Raw genomic sequence first — 19457 nt, forward strand, 5'->3', positions numbered from 1 at the left:
AAGTATGTTAAAGATCTGTATACTGAAAACATTGATGAAACGAACTGAAGATTACAAAAATAGAAATTTTTCTTTCTACATGGATTGGGAAATTTATATTGTTATAATTTTCGTACTGCCAAAAGAAACATACAGATTCTGTGTAATCAGTATTTCAATGTCTCTTTTTTATTTTTTTACAGAAATACTAAAAAATTCTAAAACTTGTATGGAACTACAAAAGACATTAAATAATCAAAGTAATCTTGAGCAACAAGGACACAGCTGGAGGCATCACTCTACCTGATTTTGTAATCCATTATCATCAAAAAAACTATGGTACCAGCATATAAAAACAGATTCACTGACTAGTGGAACAGCATAGCCCAGACATAACTCATGCATTTTCATACCATTGATTTTTGACAAAAGTGGCACAAAGAATGGGGAGAGGATAGATAGATAGATAGATAGATAGATAGATAGATAGATAGATAATTGTTTTGAGATATCTGTATATATGTTTGAAATTGGACCCTTTTGTCATAGCATATGGAAAAATCAAAATGGATTAAAGCCTGAAATGTTGCCTTTGAAACTGTAAAACTACTAGTAGAAAATATAGGGGAAAAGCTCTGTGATGATGTTCTGGGCAATGATTTCTTGGATACATCCTTAAAAGCATGGGTAGCAAAAACAGCCAGACAACTTGAGTTGCATCAAACTAAAAAGCATCTGCACTGCAAAGGGTACAGTTAACAGAGTGAAGACACGGGTTTTGAGAAACCATTTTCAAATCATATGTCTGATAAGGGACTAATATCCAATATATGTAAGAAACCCAAGCTCAATAGCAAGAAACCAACTATCTTTAGAAAAGGACCTCAACTTGTATTTTTCAGAGGAAGACATGAGTGGCCGATTGATACGTGAAAAAAATGCTCAACATCTCTAATCATTAGTGAGTTGCAAATCAAAACTGCAAGATATTACCTTACACCTTTTAGAATGGCTACAGTTTAATGAAATTAGAAATAACACAGAGATAGGAACTGTACATACTTGTGCAAATTTAAAAAGTGTTATGCTTAGTGTGGTGGCTCACACCTGTAATCCCAGCACTTTGGGAGGCCAAGGAGGGTGGATCACTTGAAGTTAGGAGTTTAAGACCAGCCTGGCCAACATGGTGAAACCCTGTCTCTACTAAAAATACAGAAAATTAGCAAGGCATGGTGGTGTGTGCATGTAGTCCCAGCTACTCCGGTGGCTGAGGCATGAGAATCACTTGAGCATAGGAGGCGAGTGGCAGTGAGGTGAGATCGCACCACTGCACTCCAGCCTGGGTGACAGGAAGACTCTGTCCCCAAAAAAAAAAAAGTGATATAACCAGCAAGTCACAGGAGAATTTATAAGGAAATCAGAAAATGCTTTGAGGTGAATGAAAACAGAAACAACATATCAAATTCTGTGAGATGTGTAAAGCAGTGCTTACAGTGAAATTAATAGCTATGAACATTGTAATGAGAAGTACTTCAAATTCTAACCTAACTTTCCAACTTTAGAAAATAGAGTAAAAAAAGAGCAAATTAAAGCAGAAAGGAAATAAAGTTTAGTGTGTCAATAGAGAATTAAAAATAATTGAGAAACACAGCTAACATTTGATTATTTGGGAAGGTGAAAATATTAGGAAAAGTACATTGCGTTGACTTATTTATAAAATAAAGTCTTACAAAAATGAGAAATGTAAAAAGTGATGTTCCTAATGACCTTAATTCATACAAGGGATTAATATTTTAACAAGTATCTTTCTGGAAATAGACAAATTCCTAGAAAGACACTGACTACCACAACTAGTTCAAGAACAAAGTGAAGACAATAAATTGGTAATTTAAAAGTTCTCACCCCTGCTCCGACACACACGTAAATTCCCCAGTTCAGATGAATTCTTTTGTATATTTTACCAAACACATGAAAATTACCAATTCAATAAAAACGTTTTAAAAACTTGGAAGAGCATGTAATATTTTTTACTGGTTCGATGATGGTATTGTTATCTAGATACCAAAGTGAAACATATCATATGCAGGGAAAACAGTGATAATATCGCTTATGAGTGGATCTGCAAAATTTTCTAGTAAATTTTGGCAAACCAAATACAGTAACATATAAATAGGAATGTACACCAGTACCCAGTACAATGTATCCCTGGAATGCAACATTATTTCATCAGCTGGAAATGATTAGTGCAACAGACTGAAGGAAGAAAACAACGTGGTCATCTCAATAGATTGTGGATGGCTGGGAGTAGAGGCTCACGCTGTAATCCTAACACTCCCACCAACAGTGTGTAAGTGTTCCTTTTTCTCTGTAACCTCACCAGAATCTGTTTTTTTTGTTTGTTTGTTTTTGACTTTATAATAATAGCCATGGGCTGGGCACAGTGACTCACGCCTGTAATCCTAGCACTTTGGGAGGCTGAGGTGGGCAGATCACTTGAGGTCAGGAGTTCGAGACCAGCCTGACCAACGTGGTGAAACCCCATCTCTACTAAAAATACAAAAATTACGTGGTCATGGTGGCAGGCGCCTGTAATTCCAGCTACTCGGGAGGCTGAGGCAGTAGAATCACTTGAACCCAGGAGGTGGAGGTTGCAGTGAGCGGAGATTGTGCCACTGCACTACAGCCTGGCTGACACAGCAAGACTATGTTTAAAAAAAAAAAAAAGTGAAAGAAAAAAAAATAGATTGTGGAAAAGTATTTGGTAAACTAAGAAGTAAACCACAACCTAGTAAAGGGCATATTTTAAGAACTGACACCTAGAACTTGGTGCCATGGCTTTAATCCCAGCACTTGGGGAAGCCAAAGCAGGAGGATTACTTGAGGCCAGAAGTCTGAGATCAGCCTAGGCAATGTAAGGATACTCTGTATCTTAAAAAATAAAAATAAAAAAATCCAGATGTGGTGACACATGCCTGTAGGCCTAGCTACTTGGGAAGCTGAGGTTCGTGGTTACAATGAGCTATGATCATGCCACTTTACTCCTGACTGAGCAACAGAGTGAGACCCTGTTGTCTCTAAAAAGAAAAGAAAAGAAAAGAAAAAAAAAAAACCCTCAAAACTAATGTTACACTTAATATTTAAAGAATGCTTTCTCTGTAAGATGAGGAGCAAGGACAGGATAAAACAGTCTTGCCAGTTCTGTTCTACAGTGTACTGGAGGTTCTGTGACATTAATTGCATTGCATATGGAAAGAAGGAAAAATTTTTAAATAGGAAGCAGCAAAACCTTTTGCAGATGACATGATTTTGTACATACACAACCCCAGTGGATCCAATAAATTTGGATTCCAATAACATCACCTCAGCAAGTTTTTGTGATTTAAGATTACAATCCAAAAATTAGTTGTATTTCTATAATTATTAAAGAAGTCAAAAGTGAAATCATTGAAACATTTTTATTTACAATATTATTAAGGCAGAATAGTCTGGGATAAAGTGAAATTCAGCATGAACTGTGAATACCACAAAATAGTTGTCAGAGGAATTGAGGAATATCTAAGTATGTGGAAAGACATCTCATATTTGTGGATTAGAAGACTTAAGCATCGCTAGGTGCGGTGGCTCACACCTGTAATCCCAGTACTTTGGGAGGCCGAGGCAGGCGGAACATAAGGTCGGGAGTTCGATACCAGCCTGGCCAATATGGCGAAACCCCGTCTCTACTAAAAATACAAAAAAATTAGCTGGACGTGGTGGTGCATGCCTGTAATCCCAATCCCTGTAGGCTGAGGCAGGAGAATTGCTTGAACCCGGGAGGCGGAGGTTGCAGTGAGTGAAGATTGCACCACTGCACTCCAGCTTGGGCAACAGAACTAGGCTCCATCTCAAAAAAAAAAAAAAAAAAAAAGATTTCAGCATCAGAAGGATAGTTCATTAATGGAAATAAATTGAAAAAGGGAAGGACATCAAAGTTTAATGCTTTTAGTTTGCATAATACCCATAAATAGTATGAAAATACTATATTCATGGAAGATGTTTTATTTTTATTTTTTTTGATACAGTTTCGCTCTTGTTTCCCAGGCTGGAGTACAATGGCGCAATCTTGGTTCACCACGATCTTGGTTCACCGCAACATCTGCCTCCCTTGTTTAAGTGATTCTCCTGCCTCAGCCTCCCCAGTAGATGGGATTACAGGCACGTGCCACCACGGCTCGCCTAATTTTTTTGTTATTTTTAGTAGAGACGGGGTTTCTCCAAGTGGGTCAGGCTGGTCTCGAACTTCCGACCTCAGGTGATCCACTCGCCTCGGCCTCCCAAAGTACTGGGATTATAGGTGTGAGCCACTGTGCCTGGCCCTTTGTTTTCAAATCTCATATCCAACTTTGGACTTATGGCTAGAATATTTACATAATTCTCAAATGACAGTATTAAAAATCCAAAGCTTTAAATTAGAAAATGAGCAAAAGTCATGAAAGAACTTTATCCTGAAGATATGGAAATGTCAATAAGGACATGATGGAAATTAATACTATGATGAGACATTAAGGAAGTTTTTTTTTTTTTTTTTTTTTTTTTTTTGAGGCGCAGTCTGCCTCTGTCACACAGGCTGGAGTGCAGTGGTGTGATCTCGGCTCACTGCAACCTCCACCTCCCAGGTTCCAGTGATTTTCCTGCCTCAGCCTCCCTAGTAGCTGGGATTACAGGCACCCGCCACCACACCCAGCTAATTTTTTTTTGTATTTTTATAGAGAGGGGTTTCTCCATGTTGGCTAAACTGGTCTCGAGCTCCTGACCTCGGGTGATCCACCTTCTTCAGCCTCCCAAAGTGCTGGAATTACTTGTGTGAGCCACCACACCTGGCTTACAGCAGATTTATTTCAGTAGCTGAAATAGTTAAAACATCATGATTCCAAAGGCTGAGAAGCATGCAGAAAAAATTGAATCTTTATTCCTGATGGGAATATAAAACTGTATACCACACCACACTGGAAAATAATTTGGCAATTTCTTTTAAAACTAAACACACACATACAGTTAGGCTTAGCAATTACTCTCATGGGCTATTTCATAGAACTGAAAATTTATGTGTAGACCAAACCTGCACTTGACTGTTCACAGAAATTTTATTTGTAATAGAACCTGGAAACAACTCACATGTTATTCACCAGGTAAACAGTTAAAGAAGTTTGTTACTTCCATATTGTGTGATACAATTCAAAAATTAAAACGAATAAACTATTACTATACAAATAATTCTTAGATGATTCTCAATTCTGAAGGAAAAACCCATTTCATGTTGTAATATAATGCTTATTTTTATGTATCTTAATGTGATGAAATTAAATAGTTTAGAGAACACTGTTCATAGTCATCTGTTAGGGATGGTGGAAGTTAGGGTCGTATGTGATTATAAGACTAGTGGAAGGGGTACGTTTTTAATGATGGATTAATTCTGCATTCTGATTCATGCAGTGGTTACAACAATGTATACATGTGATAAAATGTCATGTAAACATGCACATTTCACCAGTGTCAGTGTGCTGGTTGTGATATTGTACAATGTTAATGGAAAATATCACCATTGGGGAGAATTGGGTGAGTGGTATGTGTAAACTGTACTGTATTTGCAGCATTTTGTGAATTTTTATTTTAACATAATATGGAAATATGTAAAGCACCTAGAAAAATGGTTTTAATATAATACAGGAGGGTAACAACTTATAAGCAAGAGATAGAAAAATGATAATGTGAACACTTAGCAAAGGAAGGGTGGAACAGAGAAATAAAGGACAGGGAAAATTATCTGGAATGATTCCTAAATTCCAATATTTGGATGAAACTATACAGAATTTTAATATATCTGGAAAATAAACTGAAAATATTAACGGATCCAGAAATATTGAAGACTTCACCTTTTTTCTCTCATTATTCATTAAAACGAGTGAAATGTTATAGGGAATTCTTCAAATTGAAAGAAGCAGCTCATGCATAACACAAAAACATGAATGTATAAAACTCGCTGGTAAAAGGTAAGTAAAAACTCAAATTCACAGTACTGACATACTGTAATGGTGGTGTACAAATAACGTGTATCTTTATTGTTAACGTTAATACAAAACTTTTTTAATGAGATGGCTGTTGCTATGTTGCTCAGACTGGTCTGAAACTTCTGGGCTTAAGCAGTTTTCCTTCCTCAGCCTTCTGATTCGATGGTATTATGGGCACCTGCCATGATGTCCATCTACAGAACTATTAATAATTACAACAATTCGTTTAGCCATATGTGATATAAATATATATAAGGTGTGACATCAAGAACATAATGGGTCACCAAAATCTCAGAGTAAAAACACTCTGGTTTTACTCACCCCCGTAGAACTTCAGTAATATATCCAGCACCAATATTATCACAAGTTATATCCCAGAACTGAAATCTGAGGCTGAGACATTTCCTTAGACTACAGAGAAGTGAAAAACTTGGAGCAGATGATAAAAGGCTTCTTCTGTATTTATGAGACTCCTATGTATCTGCCATAATGTGCAGAAAATTTTATCGACATTCACCAATTCAACATGGGATAAATGTGAGATTTTGGCACACAGACAGCTTCTTCACCATCTTGATTTCTCTTGTTGAAAAGCTATTTGTAGCTTAACACATGGGAAGTATTGTGTGTGCCTGTAGAAAGAAAATCCCATGATGGCAGTGAAAGACAATTGGGCCAGTTGAGATTCACTACTCCAGCCTGAAAAATAATTATCTTTACGTCAAACAACGTAGTTGCCAAGTCAGAGTGGCTGTTCAGCAGCACTATAATGTATTAGGCAGAGTTCATAGTTCTTTGCACAAATGCCTATGCAACCTTCCTGCACGGCCAGAGGATTGACTTTGGGATCCCTATATGGGATGGGCAATGCTCCAAATGTTTGTGAGAACTGAGTCAAATCTAAAACAGGCAGCACTCACAGATTAAGTAGTCTTGACAGAGAACTACAAGTAATATCTAAGAAAACATACTCTAGGAAGACCAAAAGAAGCTAGAGAGCTGAGACTGCAATAAATATATAATTGTTCAATGTCAAACTATAGGCATACATCTACAAGAAACAGCAGCAAGCCAATAACCATGACTACCCTGAACAGAGAAAGCATGGAGCCAGTTGCCAACCCTAATGAGATGGTAATGTTTGAACTCTCGAATCGAGAATTCATAAATGCAATTTTAAGGAAATGTAGCAAAACCCAAGATAATGCAGAAAAGAAATCCAAGAATTTATTAGAAACTTGATGAAGAGAGTGAAATAATAAAATATACCAAATATTGCAAGTGAGAAATAATTGTTTCAACTGAAATAATTATTAGAGGTTGTCAATAGCAGAATGGATCAAGCATAAAAAAATAGTGATCTTAAAGATAGGGTATTGGAGAATCTGTAGAGATTTAAAAAATACAGCGAAAAGGTCTAGAGAATATCTACAGGATATAGAGAATAACGTCCAAGCAGCAAATTAAATAATCATTGTTGGTCAAGTGGTAGTTTTGGAATTTCCAGGACAGTAAAGCTTATTCAATGAAATAACAGAATACATTCCAAATGTAGAGGAAAGTACTACTATTCAGGTACAACAATGTTAAAGACCAAATAGATTGTTTAAATAAGAATACCCCAACGTATATATATAATCTCAAAAACATACTACAAAGAGAAGGGACACTGAAAACAGCAAGAGGAAAGCAAATAACATTATATACTTCCAATTGTTAACAGACCTCTGATCAGAAATTGTACATACCAGGAGGGAGTGAAGTGACATAAAATGCTAAAGGAAAAAACCAACAATACTATAACCACAGAAGATTTCTTTGAAAGACTGAGAGAACATCGTTTACAGAAAGAAAAGAGAACATGGTGAGAATTCATCACTAGACTGTCATTCAAGATATGCTAAGTTCTCTCCGGGCGCGGTGGCTCAAGCCCGTAATCCCAGCACTTTGGGAGGGTGAGACGTGTGGATCACGAGGTCAGGAGATCCAGACCATCTTGGCTAACACGGTGAAAACCCGTCTCTACTAAAAAATACAAAAAACTAGCCAGCCGAGGGGGCGGGCGCCTGTAGTCCCAGCTACTCGGGAGGCTGAGGCAGGAGAATGGCGTAAACCCGGGAGGCGGAGCTTGCAGTGATCTGAGATCCGACCACTGCACTCCAGCCTGGGCAACAGAGCAAGACTCCGTCTCAAAAAAAAAAAAATCTAACTTCTTTATCCTGAAGAAAAATGTGCTAATGTCCAAAGAGAAAGTTTGACATTACAGACCTCAGTGGCCAATGCAAAAAGATAGGCAAATTCAGAATAAATTAATACTCTTTTACTTAAGCCTCATATCCATAATACAAGGAGTAAGATGCAAGTCTATGAAAAGTAAGTACAGCAGCATCATAAAATATAGCCAATATAAAAATAGACATGAGAAAGTCAAAATGTGGGGGAATTGAAGTATAAAATTGATTGGCTGTTTATATTCCTTATGATGAAAATTATTATCTGTTTAAATATACTTTTATCTATGAGATACTACCAAATAAAGTCACTTAACCACAATGGGAGAAGGAAGAAAAATAATTTGCAAAACGACAAAAAAGTACAAATCAAAATGTCAGTAGTGATTTCTTACCTATCAATAATAATATTGCTCTAGGATCCCCAAAAAAAGAAAAAAGAGTGACTCAGTGGATATTTTAAAAATCGGCTGGGCGCAGTGGCTTACGCCTGTAATCCCAGCACTTTGGGAGGCCAAGGCAGGCGGATCACCTGAGGTCAGGAGTTAGAGACTAGCCTGAGCAATGTGATGAAACCGCCTCTCTAATAAAAATACAAAAAAATTAGTCGGACTTGGTGGCATGCGCATGTAATCCCAGCTACTTGGGAGATTGAGACGGGAGAATCGCTTGAACCTGGGTGGTGGAGGTTGCAGTGAGCGGAGATCAGGCCACTGCACTTCAGCATGGGCAATGAGCGAAATTCTGTCTCAAAATAATAATAATGATAATTAGTCCCAATTATATGGTGTATGTAAAAAATTAATTTATATATACATTGACTAAAAGTGAAGGGATGCAAAAAGGTTTCAAATGGAAATCAATAAATAGCATCTGTATTTGTATCAGATAGGAGAAAATTTTCACTTAATATGTATTAAGTGAAAAGGTGTGAATAGAGACAAAGTATTATGTAGTAAATACTTACGAAGGGTCAGTTCAGGAAGAGGGTATAAAAATCGTAAATATACATCCTGCAGCAGAACACCAAAATATATAAAGCAAAGTGTAAGCGACCTAAAGCGACAGAAACTGCAATACAGTAATAGTAGGGGACTTTAGTAACCCTTCCTCAACTCTTGTCAACTGAGTACACAGAGGCTTATTCCTGTTGGGGGAACGAAATAGTGAGATAATTTGCCTAGTAACCCAGGCAGTTCTACCCTTGTATTCCCCAGGTCCACCGAGGCTGTGTATGTGGGAGGCTTTAAGCCTGACTGTGTTCCTGGTCCTAGGGCGCCCTCTAGTGATGAAATGGTTGCAGTGACCACATTCTTAGATAAAACACCACAATCACATTTAATTTTGGGGACGCCCTGTGAAGAAGGGCAGCTACGAAGTAGCAGTCTGCAAAGATTGGAATAAATACCTCACTCTTAAATGCCTGGACACTGGAGAAATTCCACAAGCATAAGACCATCCAGGAGACGTGGCATCTCCAAAAGGACTATGGGATCTAGTTTTGGAGTGATGTAGTTATGTTGTCTCATACAGGAAACTCAAAATAGCTAAGAACTATGATCTCACATATACAAACGAAGTAGCCACTGACCGACCGTAATGAGATGCTGATGTGTGTGATGTCAGGGTAAGAATTCAGGAGAAACGTTTTGGGAAAATAGCAAACACCATGATAATGCAGAAAAGCAATTCAGGAATTTATTAAAGAAATGTAATGAATACTGAAACAATAGGTAACCAAACTGAAATACTGGAACTGAGAAATAATGATTGACTGGACAAATGCACCAGAAGGTCTCAACAGCAAAACTGATACAGCAGAACAAGAATCAATATTATTAAAGACAGGCTATATGAAAATGCACAGTGAGTGCAGAAAGAAGCAAAAAGAACAAAAAAGTATGAAGCATGCCTACAAGGTGAAGAAAATAATCTTGAAAGCACAAATCTCAGAGTTATCATTGTTTAAGAGGGAGAGTTTGGAGTTGAAAGTTTAGAGAAATAGGCCGGGCATGGTGGCTCACGCCTATAATCCCAGCACTTTGGGAGGCCGAGGTGGGTGGATCACCTGAGGTCGGGAGTTCGAGATGAGCCTGCCCAACATGGTGAAACCCCATCTCTACTAAAAATACAAAAGTTAGCTGGGTGTGGTGGCTCATGCCTGTAGTCCCAGCTACTTGGGAGGCTGAGGCACGAGAATTTCTTGAACCCGGGAGGCAGAGGTTGCAGTGAGCTATGTATGTGTATATCTAGATGTTATTACCCAGGTAGAAGACAGTAAAAAACAAAAGCAGATTCAACCAAAATAAGGCTATGTCAAGGAATGTAACAATCAAATGTTCAGAGGTAGAGAAAAATTTAAATGGTCCTAAAAGCTGCAAGAAAACAGAAGCAAATAATGTATAAAGGAGCTCTGATACATCCGATAGTGAAGAGTTTACAGGCTAGGAGGGAGTATGATGACATATTTAGTGCTGAAGGAAATAACCTGCCAAATCAGGATATGAAATCCTGCAAAATATTCTTCAAACTTGAAAAATAAACACCAGACACACAACAGCTGAGGAATTTTTGTCAACATCAGGCCTGTCTTACATGAAATGCTAGAAAGAGTAATTCAGTCTGAATAAAGACATTAATCAGCAAAAAGAAAACATCTGAATGTTTACAACTCATAGAAAGAGGAGGTACACAAATATAGAATAATACTGTGATTGTGGTATGTAAACTCATTTTTAGTAGGAAGACTAAAAGGTAATTCTATTAAAATTATAACTACAAAAATATTAGAGATAGATAAACATAACAAGATCATAGCATGTAGGGTGGAGATAAAGTGTGGAGTTCTTTGGTTTTCTCTTGGTCATTCCTTGTGATTACAGATACCTTGTCATTAATTTAAAATTATTGGTTATATGATGTTTTTTGCAAGCCTCCTGACAACAACCATGCAAAAACTCTGGAAAATAAAAGCAAGGAATTAAAATATACTATCAGAAAAAAATTACTTAATGGAATACAGGAAGGAAAGAAGAATGGAAGAGAGGACCAACTAAGCAAAATTTCAAAGAATGGAAAAGGAGCAAATACTTTGAGTTTCATTCTACAAGGCCAGTGTTTCCCTGATAACTAAAAGAAAAGGTCCAAAAACCCCCAAACAACAATAAACCCCAGAAGGCAAATATGTCTGATTCACACAGATGGAAAAATCCAGAAGATGCTAGTAAACTGTATTCAACACACTAAAAATATAATTCATACTTATCAAGGTGGATTAATGTTAGGAATGCATGGATTGTTCAAGCTGTGCAAATCAGTTAGTTTTATGTCATATAACAAAGTCAGTAACTATAATGTAATAGATGTCCAAAAAGTATTTTATAAATTTAATATTTTATTAAAAATTATCACAAAATTGGATATGGAGTATAAGATATCTCAATAGACTGGCAGTTGAACTTACACTGTCCTTTTGAGCAAGGAAAACTGACAAGCATACTGCTAGATTTGGAAGAAGTTAAAAATGCCCATGTTCAGCACTTCAGTTCACCACATTACTGGGAGTTCTAGTTAGACCAAGTATAAAAGAGAAACAAATAAGGACATTCATATTAGAAAGGGAGAATTATAAATATCCCAATAGATACAAATAAAATACATAGGAAGAAACTTAACCAATCAAGTAAAATGTATCTACAGTGAAAACTATGAGTCATTGATAGAAATTGAATAGGACACTAATAAATGAAAAGATACTGCATGCTCATTTAGTGGGAGAAGTTACATTGTTAAAAACCCATACTACATATAGCAATCTATAGTTTCAAAATGCCAGTGTTAGTTTTTCACAGAAACAGGAACAAGACAAAGAATAGACAGTAATCCTGAGCCAAAAGAACAAAGCTGGAGTAATCACATTACCTGACTTAAAATTATATGACAATGTAACACTAACCAAAACCGAATGTGAACACCAATGCATGTATTGAAACTAAACTTGGCCTATCAGAGAGCTCCAGCAGACCAGACTCCACAGGTTGAGTGCTGCCAGCATAAATGTGTTTATAGGTGTTTGTAATCCCGCTCCTGCTCTGCCATCACCTGTGCAATTGTGTGCATGAACAACGGTAACCTCACCCCTTCTTGTTACTGGTGTGAATGGGCACCAGCAACTCCACACCTGCCATTCTGCCCCAAGTGCAAATGTGCACATGGGTGGCAACAACTAGCCTCCTCCAGGGCCTTATATCTTGCAGCCAGTGGCATGAGTTCTAGTATGGGTGATGTTAAAACCTCCTCTTCCAGTGCGCCTCCCCATCTGACACATGTACACACTTCCATGCTGTTGAGGCTGTTGGCATGAACAAGTGAGCCTGGATCCCACTGCCAACCCAATGAAATACTATGGATGCCACCCCCTATTTGAATACTGTGGACAGTGTAACAGGAACACATCAGCCTCTCCAGTTCACCTTGTTTCTAACCTTGAGGGACCACAGAACACAGCCTCCTTTCTTGACCCTGTTTCCCCAGAGTTAGAGCATGCAGCCCAGGAATCCGGAGGTGAGCCTTGGCCCCCTAAAACCTTCCAGAAATGAAGCCAGTCAACTGAACCCACTTTACACCTCAATCAATCCCCAAGGGCATTGAAGAAGATAAAAGAAAAACATCATACAAGGCACAGCATCTTCAAAGATTGAAAGAATATTAGTCCACATACATGAGAAAGAAGTACTGCAAGAACTCTGGCAGTTTGAAAAGCCATAATGTCTTCTAACTTCCAAAGGGCCATAATAGCTCTCTGGGAGAGGTTCTTAACCAGGCTGAGATGGGTTAAATGACATAGGGTAAAGAATATGGGTATGAATGAAGATCATTGAGATTCAGGAGAAAGTTGAAACCTAAGGAATTTAAGGAACACAATAAAACAATACAGATGTTGAAAACTGAAATGTTCATTTTAAAATCTGGTAGAGCTGAAAAGCACACTACATAATTACAAATGTAATTGGGAGTATTAACAGAGTAGATGAAGCTAAGGAGAATCTCAGAGCTCTAAGATTAGTTGAATTCACTGTCAGACAAATACTTTTAAAAATTTAAAAACTGAACAAAATCTCTATGAAATATGGCATTCAAACCTATGAGTCACTGACATTCCTGAAAGAGGCAGAGAAAGCAAGCAACTTTCTAGTTTATTGCCCATGAATTTTTTCCACAGCCTTTCTAGAGAGACCAAAATTCTAATTCAGGAAATTCTGAGAACACTGCAAAATACCGTCCCCCAGACAGCTTTTGAAATGAATGAAAATGTCCAAAACAACTATAGAGAAGGCCCGGGTAAACTACAAATGGAAGCCCGTCAGGTTAACAGCATACCTTTCAGCAGAATCCCTACAAGCCAGAAGATATGCATATCTATATTCAGCATTTTTAATACAAAGTAATTCCAACCAATAATTTCATATTCAGCCAAATTAAGCTTTATAGATGGAGAAATAAGATGCTTTACAAGCAAGGAAGTGCCAAGGCATTTCATTGCCACCAGACCTGCCTTACCAGAGATCCTTAACTGAGTTCTCAATATGGAAAGGAATGACCATTATTGGCCACCAAAAGAGCACATTTAGGTACACAGACCACTGACACTATAAACCAAATGCACAATTAACTCTGCAGAATAACCAGCAACCAACTAATAGTAATACAGAATCAAATATCCACATATCAGTGTTAAGTTTGAAATTAAATAGGCTACTGTCCTAATAGACGATAGAGGCAAGTTGGATAAAAAAGACCCAACTGTATGCTGTCTTCCTAAAACCCATTTCAGAAGTAATGGCACCCATTGACTCAAGGTAAAAGGATGGAGAAAAGTCTACCAAGCAAACAGGAAAAAGGAGGAGGGACAGATTGCTATCCTAATTTCATAGAAAATAGACTAAAACAGCAATTATCAATAAGGGCAGAGAAAGATATTTTATAATGGTAAAGGGTTCACCTCAACAAGAAGAGTTAACTATATATGCACTGAACACAGAATCATGTGTGTTCATAAAAGAAGTTCCTACAGACCTATGAAGAGACTTAGATAAGCAGACAGTAAGAGTGGGAAACTTCGCCACCCCATTGACACTATGAGATCACTGAGGCTGAAATCTAACAGATATTTTAGTCCTGTATTTGACACTTGACCAAATGGACCTATCAGACATCCATATTAATCTCCACCCGAAAACCACTGAGTACACATTCTTCTCATCTGCACACAGCACATACTCTATAGTCGACTACACAGTGGGTCATAAAACAATCCACCAAATTCAAATAACAGTAAAAATCATACTAAACGTATTTGGACCAGAACACAATAAAAATAGAAATCAACACAAGGAAAATTACTTAACACTATACAATTACATGGAAATTAAACAACTTGATAATTATGTTGGTATAAATAATGAAGTTAAAGCAGAAATTAACAAGTTCCGTATCTCAATATAACAAGCTTATATCACAAACAGAGGAATCAGAAAACGGGTAAAGTAATTCAAAAGCTAGCAGCAGACAAGAAGTAACTAGCCAGTTTTGAAATTGAATCAGTAATAACCCTACCAACCCCACCTGGACCTGATGGATTTATGGCTGAATACAACCAGATATGTAAAACAGAGCTGGTGAAATGCCTAGTGAAGCTATTCCAAAATATCAAAGAGGAAGAACTCCTCCTTTAATCATTTTGTGAAGCCAGCATGATCCTGATACCAAAACTTGGCAGAGACAACACAAACTTCAGACGAATATCCTTGATGAGCTTAAAAGGAAAAATTCTCAAGAAAATACTAGCAAACCTAATCCAGTTGCATATTAGAAAGCAAATTCCCCATGATTAAGGAGGCTATATTTGTGTGATGCAAGGTTGGTTCAACATACAGAACTTAGGGAAAAAAATATGATTTATCACATAAGCAGAGTTGAAACCATGATCATTTCTATAGATGCAGAAACAATTTATTTAACATTACTTCATGTTACGAACCCTCAACAAATTAGGCATTGAAGAAACATATCTCAAAATAATGACCCATGTGTTACAAACTCACAGCCAACCTCATAATCAATTGGCAAAAGTTGGAAGCATTCCTTTTATGACCAGAGCAAGTCAAGGATGTTCACTGTCACCACACCTATTCAACATACTACTACTGGAAGTTCCACCTAGGGCAATCAGCTAATAGAAAGAAAAGGCATCCAAATAGGAAAAGAAGTAAAACTAACTCTGCAGACAACATGATTTTATACATAGAAAACCTCAAAGCCCCAAAGCTCCTAGATTAGATACAACACTTCAACAAATTTTCAGTATAAAAAGTCAGTCTGTAACTTAGCATTTCCATACAGCATCAACATCAGCTCAGAATTGAATAAAAAATGCAATATTTTGTCACCACCAGGCCTGCCCTACAAGAACTCCTGAAGGAAGCACTAAACATGGAAGGGAACAACTGGTACCAGCCACTGCAAAAACATGCCAAATTATAAAGACCATCGATGCTAGGAAGAAACTGCATCAACTAACAAGCAAAATAACCAGCTAACATCATAATGACAGGATCAAATTCACACATAACAATATTAACCTTAAATGTAAATGGGCTAAATGCTCCAATTAAAAGATACAGACTGGCAAATTGGATAGAGTCAAGACCCATCAGTGTGCTGTATTCAGGAGACCCATCTCACGTGCAGAGACACACATAGACTCAAAATAAAGGGATGTAGGAAGATCTACCAAGCAAATGGAAAACAAAAAAAGGCAGATGTTGCAATCCTAGTCTCTAATAAAACAGACTTTAAAGCAACAAAGATCAAAAGAGACAAGGCCATTACATAATGGTAAAGGAATCAGTTCAACAAGAAGAGCTAACTGTCCTAAATATATATGCACCCAATACAGGAGCACCCAGATTCATAAAGCAAGTCCTTAAGAGACCCACAAAGAGACTTAGACTCCCACACACTAATAATGGGAGACTTTTACACCCCACTGTCAACATTAGACCAATCAACGAGACAGAAAGTTAACAAGGATATCCAGGAATTGAACTCAGCTGTGCACCAAGTGGACCTAATAGACATCTACAGAATTCTCCACCCCAAATCAACAGAAAATACATTCTTCTCAGCACCACATGCACTTATTCCAAAATTGACCACATAGTTGGAAGTAAAGCACTCCTCAGAAAATGTAAAAGAATAGAAATTATAACAAACTGTCTCTCAGACCACAGTGCGATCAAACTAGAACCCAGGATTAAGAAACTCAATCAAAACCGCTCAACTACATGGAGACAGAACAACCTGTTCCTGAATGACTACTGGGTACATAACGAAATGAAGGCGGAAATAAAGATGTTCTTTGAAACCAATAAGAACAAAGACACAACGTACCTGAATCTCTGGAACACATTTAAAGCAGTGTATGGGGGAAATTTGTAGCACTAAATGCCCACAGGAGAAAGCAGGAAAGACCTAAAGTTGACACCCTAACATCATAATTAAAAGAACTAGAGAAGGAAGAGCAAACACATTCAAAAGGTGGCAGAAGGCAAGAAATAACTAAGATCAAAGCAGAACTGAAGGAGATAGAGACACAAAAAACACTTCAAAAAAATCAATGAATCCAGGAGCTGATTTTTTGAAAAGATCAACAAAAGACCACTAGCAAGACTAATAAAGAAGAAAAGAGAGAAGAATCAAATAGACACAATAAAAAATGATAAAAGAGATTTCACCACCAATCCCACAGAAATACAAACTACCATCAGAGAATACTATAAACACCTCTATGCAAATAAACTAGAAAATCTAGAAGAAATGGATAAATTCCTGGACACACACACCCTCCCAAGACTAAACCAGGAAGAAGTTGAATCCCTGAATAGACCAATAACAGGCTCAGACATTGAGGCAATAATTAATAGCCTACCAACCAAAAACAGTCCAGGACCAGATGGATTCACAGCTAAATTCTACCAGAGGTACAAGAAGGAGCTGGTACCATTCCTTCTGCAACTATTCCAATCAATAGAAAAAGAGGGAATCCTCCCTGACTCATTTTGTGAGGCCAGCATCATCCTGATACCAAAGCCTGGCAGAGACACAACAAAAAACGAGAATTTTAGACCAATATTCCTGATGAACATTGATGCAAAAATCCTCAATAAAATACTGGCAAACCAAATCCAACAGCACATCAAAAAGCTTATCCACCATGATCAAGTGGGCTTCATCCCTGGGATGCAAGGCTAGTTCAACATACGCAAAGCAATAAATGTAATCCAGCATATAAACAGAACCAAAGACGAAAATCACATGATTATCTCAATAGATGCAGAAAAGGCCTTTGACAAAATTCAATTGCCCATCATGCTAAAAACTCTCAATAAATTAAGTATTGATGGGACGTATCTCAAAATAATAAGAGCTATTTATGACAAACCCACAGCCAACGTCATACTAAATGGGCGAAAACTGGAAGCATTCCCTTTGAAAACTGGCACAAGATAGGGATGCCCTCTCTCACCACTCCTATTCAACATAGTGTTGGAAGTTCTGGCCAGGGTAATCAGGCATGAGAAAGAAAGAAAGGGTATTCAATTAGGAAAAGAGGAAGTCAAATTGTCCCTGTTTGCAGATGATATGGTTGTATAGCTAGAAAACCACCATCTCAGCCCAAAATCTCCTTAAGCTGATAAGCAACTTCAGCAAAGTCTCAGGATACAAAATCAATGTGCAAAATTCACAAACATTCTTATACAGCAATAACAGAAAAACAGCAAGCCAAATCATGAGAGAACTCCCATTCACAATAGCTTCAAAGAGAATAAAATACCTAGGAATCCAACTTGCAAGGGATGTGAAGGACCTCTTCAAGGAGAACTACAAATCACTGCTCAACAAAATAAAAGAGGACACAAATGGAAGAACATTCCATGCTCATGGATAGGAAGAATCAATATCGTGAAAATGGCCATACTGCCCAAGGTAATTTATAGATTCAATGCCATCCCCATCAAGCTACCAACAACTTCCTTCACAGAACTGGAAAAAACTACTTTAAAGTTCATATAGGACCATAAAAAAGCCTGCATTACCAAGACAATCCTAAGTCAAAAGAACAAAGCTGGAGGCATCATGCTACCTGACTTCAAACTATACTACAAGGCTATGGTAACCAAAACAGCATGGTACTGGTACCAAAACAGATATAGACCAGTGGAACAGAACAGAGCCCTCAGAAATAATACCACACATCTACCACCATCTGATCTTTGCCAAACCTGACAAAAACAAGAAATGGGGAAAAGACTCCCTATGGTGCTGGGAAAACTGGCTGGCCATATGTAGAAAGCTGAAACTGGATCCCTTCCTTATACCATATACAAAAATTAATTCGAGATGGATTAGAGGCTTAAATGTTAGACCTAAAACCATAAAAACCCTAGAAGAAAACCTAGGCAACACCATTCAGGACATAAGCATGGGCAAGGACTTCATGTCTAACACTCCAAAAGCAATGGCAACAAAAGCCAGAATTGACGAATGGGATCTAATTAAATGAAAGAGCTTCTGCACAGCAAAAGAAACTACCGTCAGAGTGAACAGGCAACCTACAGAATGGGAGAAAATTTTTGCAATCTACTCATCTGACAAAGGGCTAATATCCAGAATCTACAAAGAACCCAAACAAATTTACAAGAAAAAAAAAACCATCAAAAAGTGGGCAAAGGATATGAACAGAGACTTCTCAAAAGAAGACATTTATGTAGCCAACAGACACATGAAAAAATGCTCATCATTACTGGGCATCAGAGAAATGCAAATCAAAACCGCAATGAGATACCATCTCACACCAGTTGGAATGGCAATCATTAAAAGGTCAGGAAACAACAGGTGCTGGAGAGGATGTGGAGAAATAGAAACACTTTTACACTGTTGGTGGGACTGTAATCTAGTTTAACCATTGTGAAAGACAGTGTGGGGATTCCTCATGGATCTAGAACTAGAAATACCATGTAACCCAGCCATCCCATTACTGGGTATATACCCGAAGGATTATAAATCCTGCTGCTATAAAGACACATGCACACATGCTATAAAGACACGTTGCGGCACTATTCACAATAGCAAATACTTG

General features: G+C 37.6%; 1 long non-coding RNA gene across 1 annotated transcript in view; it reads left to right on the forward strand.

Annotated features, from left to right (window-relative positions):
* LOC126946340 (uncharacterized) overlaps positions 1-18613 on the forward strand; it is a 66087-nt gene extending 47474 nt beyond the window's left edge. The window contains exon 2 of the long non-coding RNA XR_007722642.1: positions 183-18613. This is a non-coding gene — a long non-coding RNA (uncharacterized LOC126946340). The remainder of the gene's footprint in view (positions 1-182) is intronic.
* The last annotated feature ends 844 nt before the right edge of the window (positions 18614-19457 follow it).

Source organism: Macaca thibetana, chromosome X (assembly GCF_024542745.1).
Source record: "Macaca thibetana thibetana isolate TM-01 chromosome X, ASM2454274v1, whole genome shotgun sequence".
NCBI classification, from domain to species: Eukaryota; Metazoa; Chordata; class Mammalia; order Primates; family Cercopithecidae; genus Macaca; species Macaca thibetana.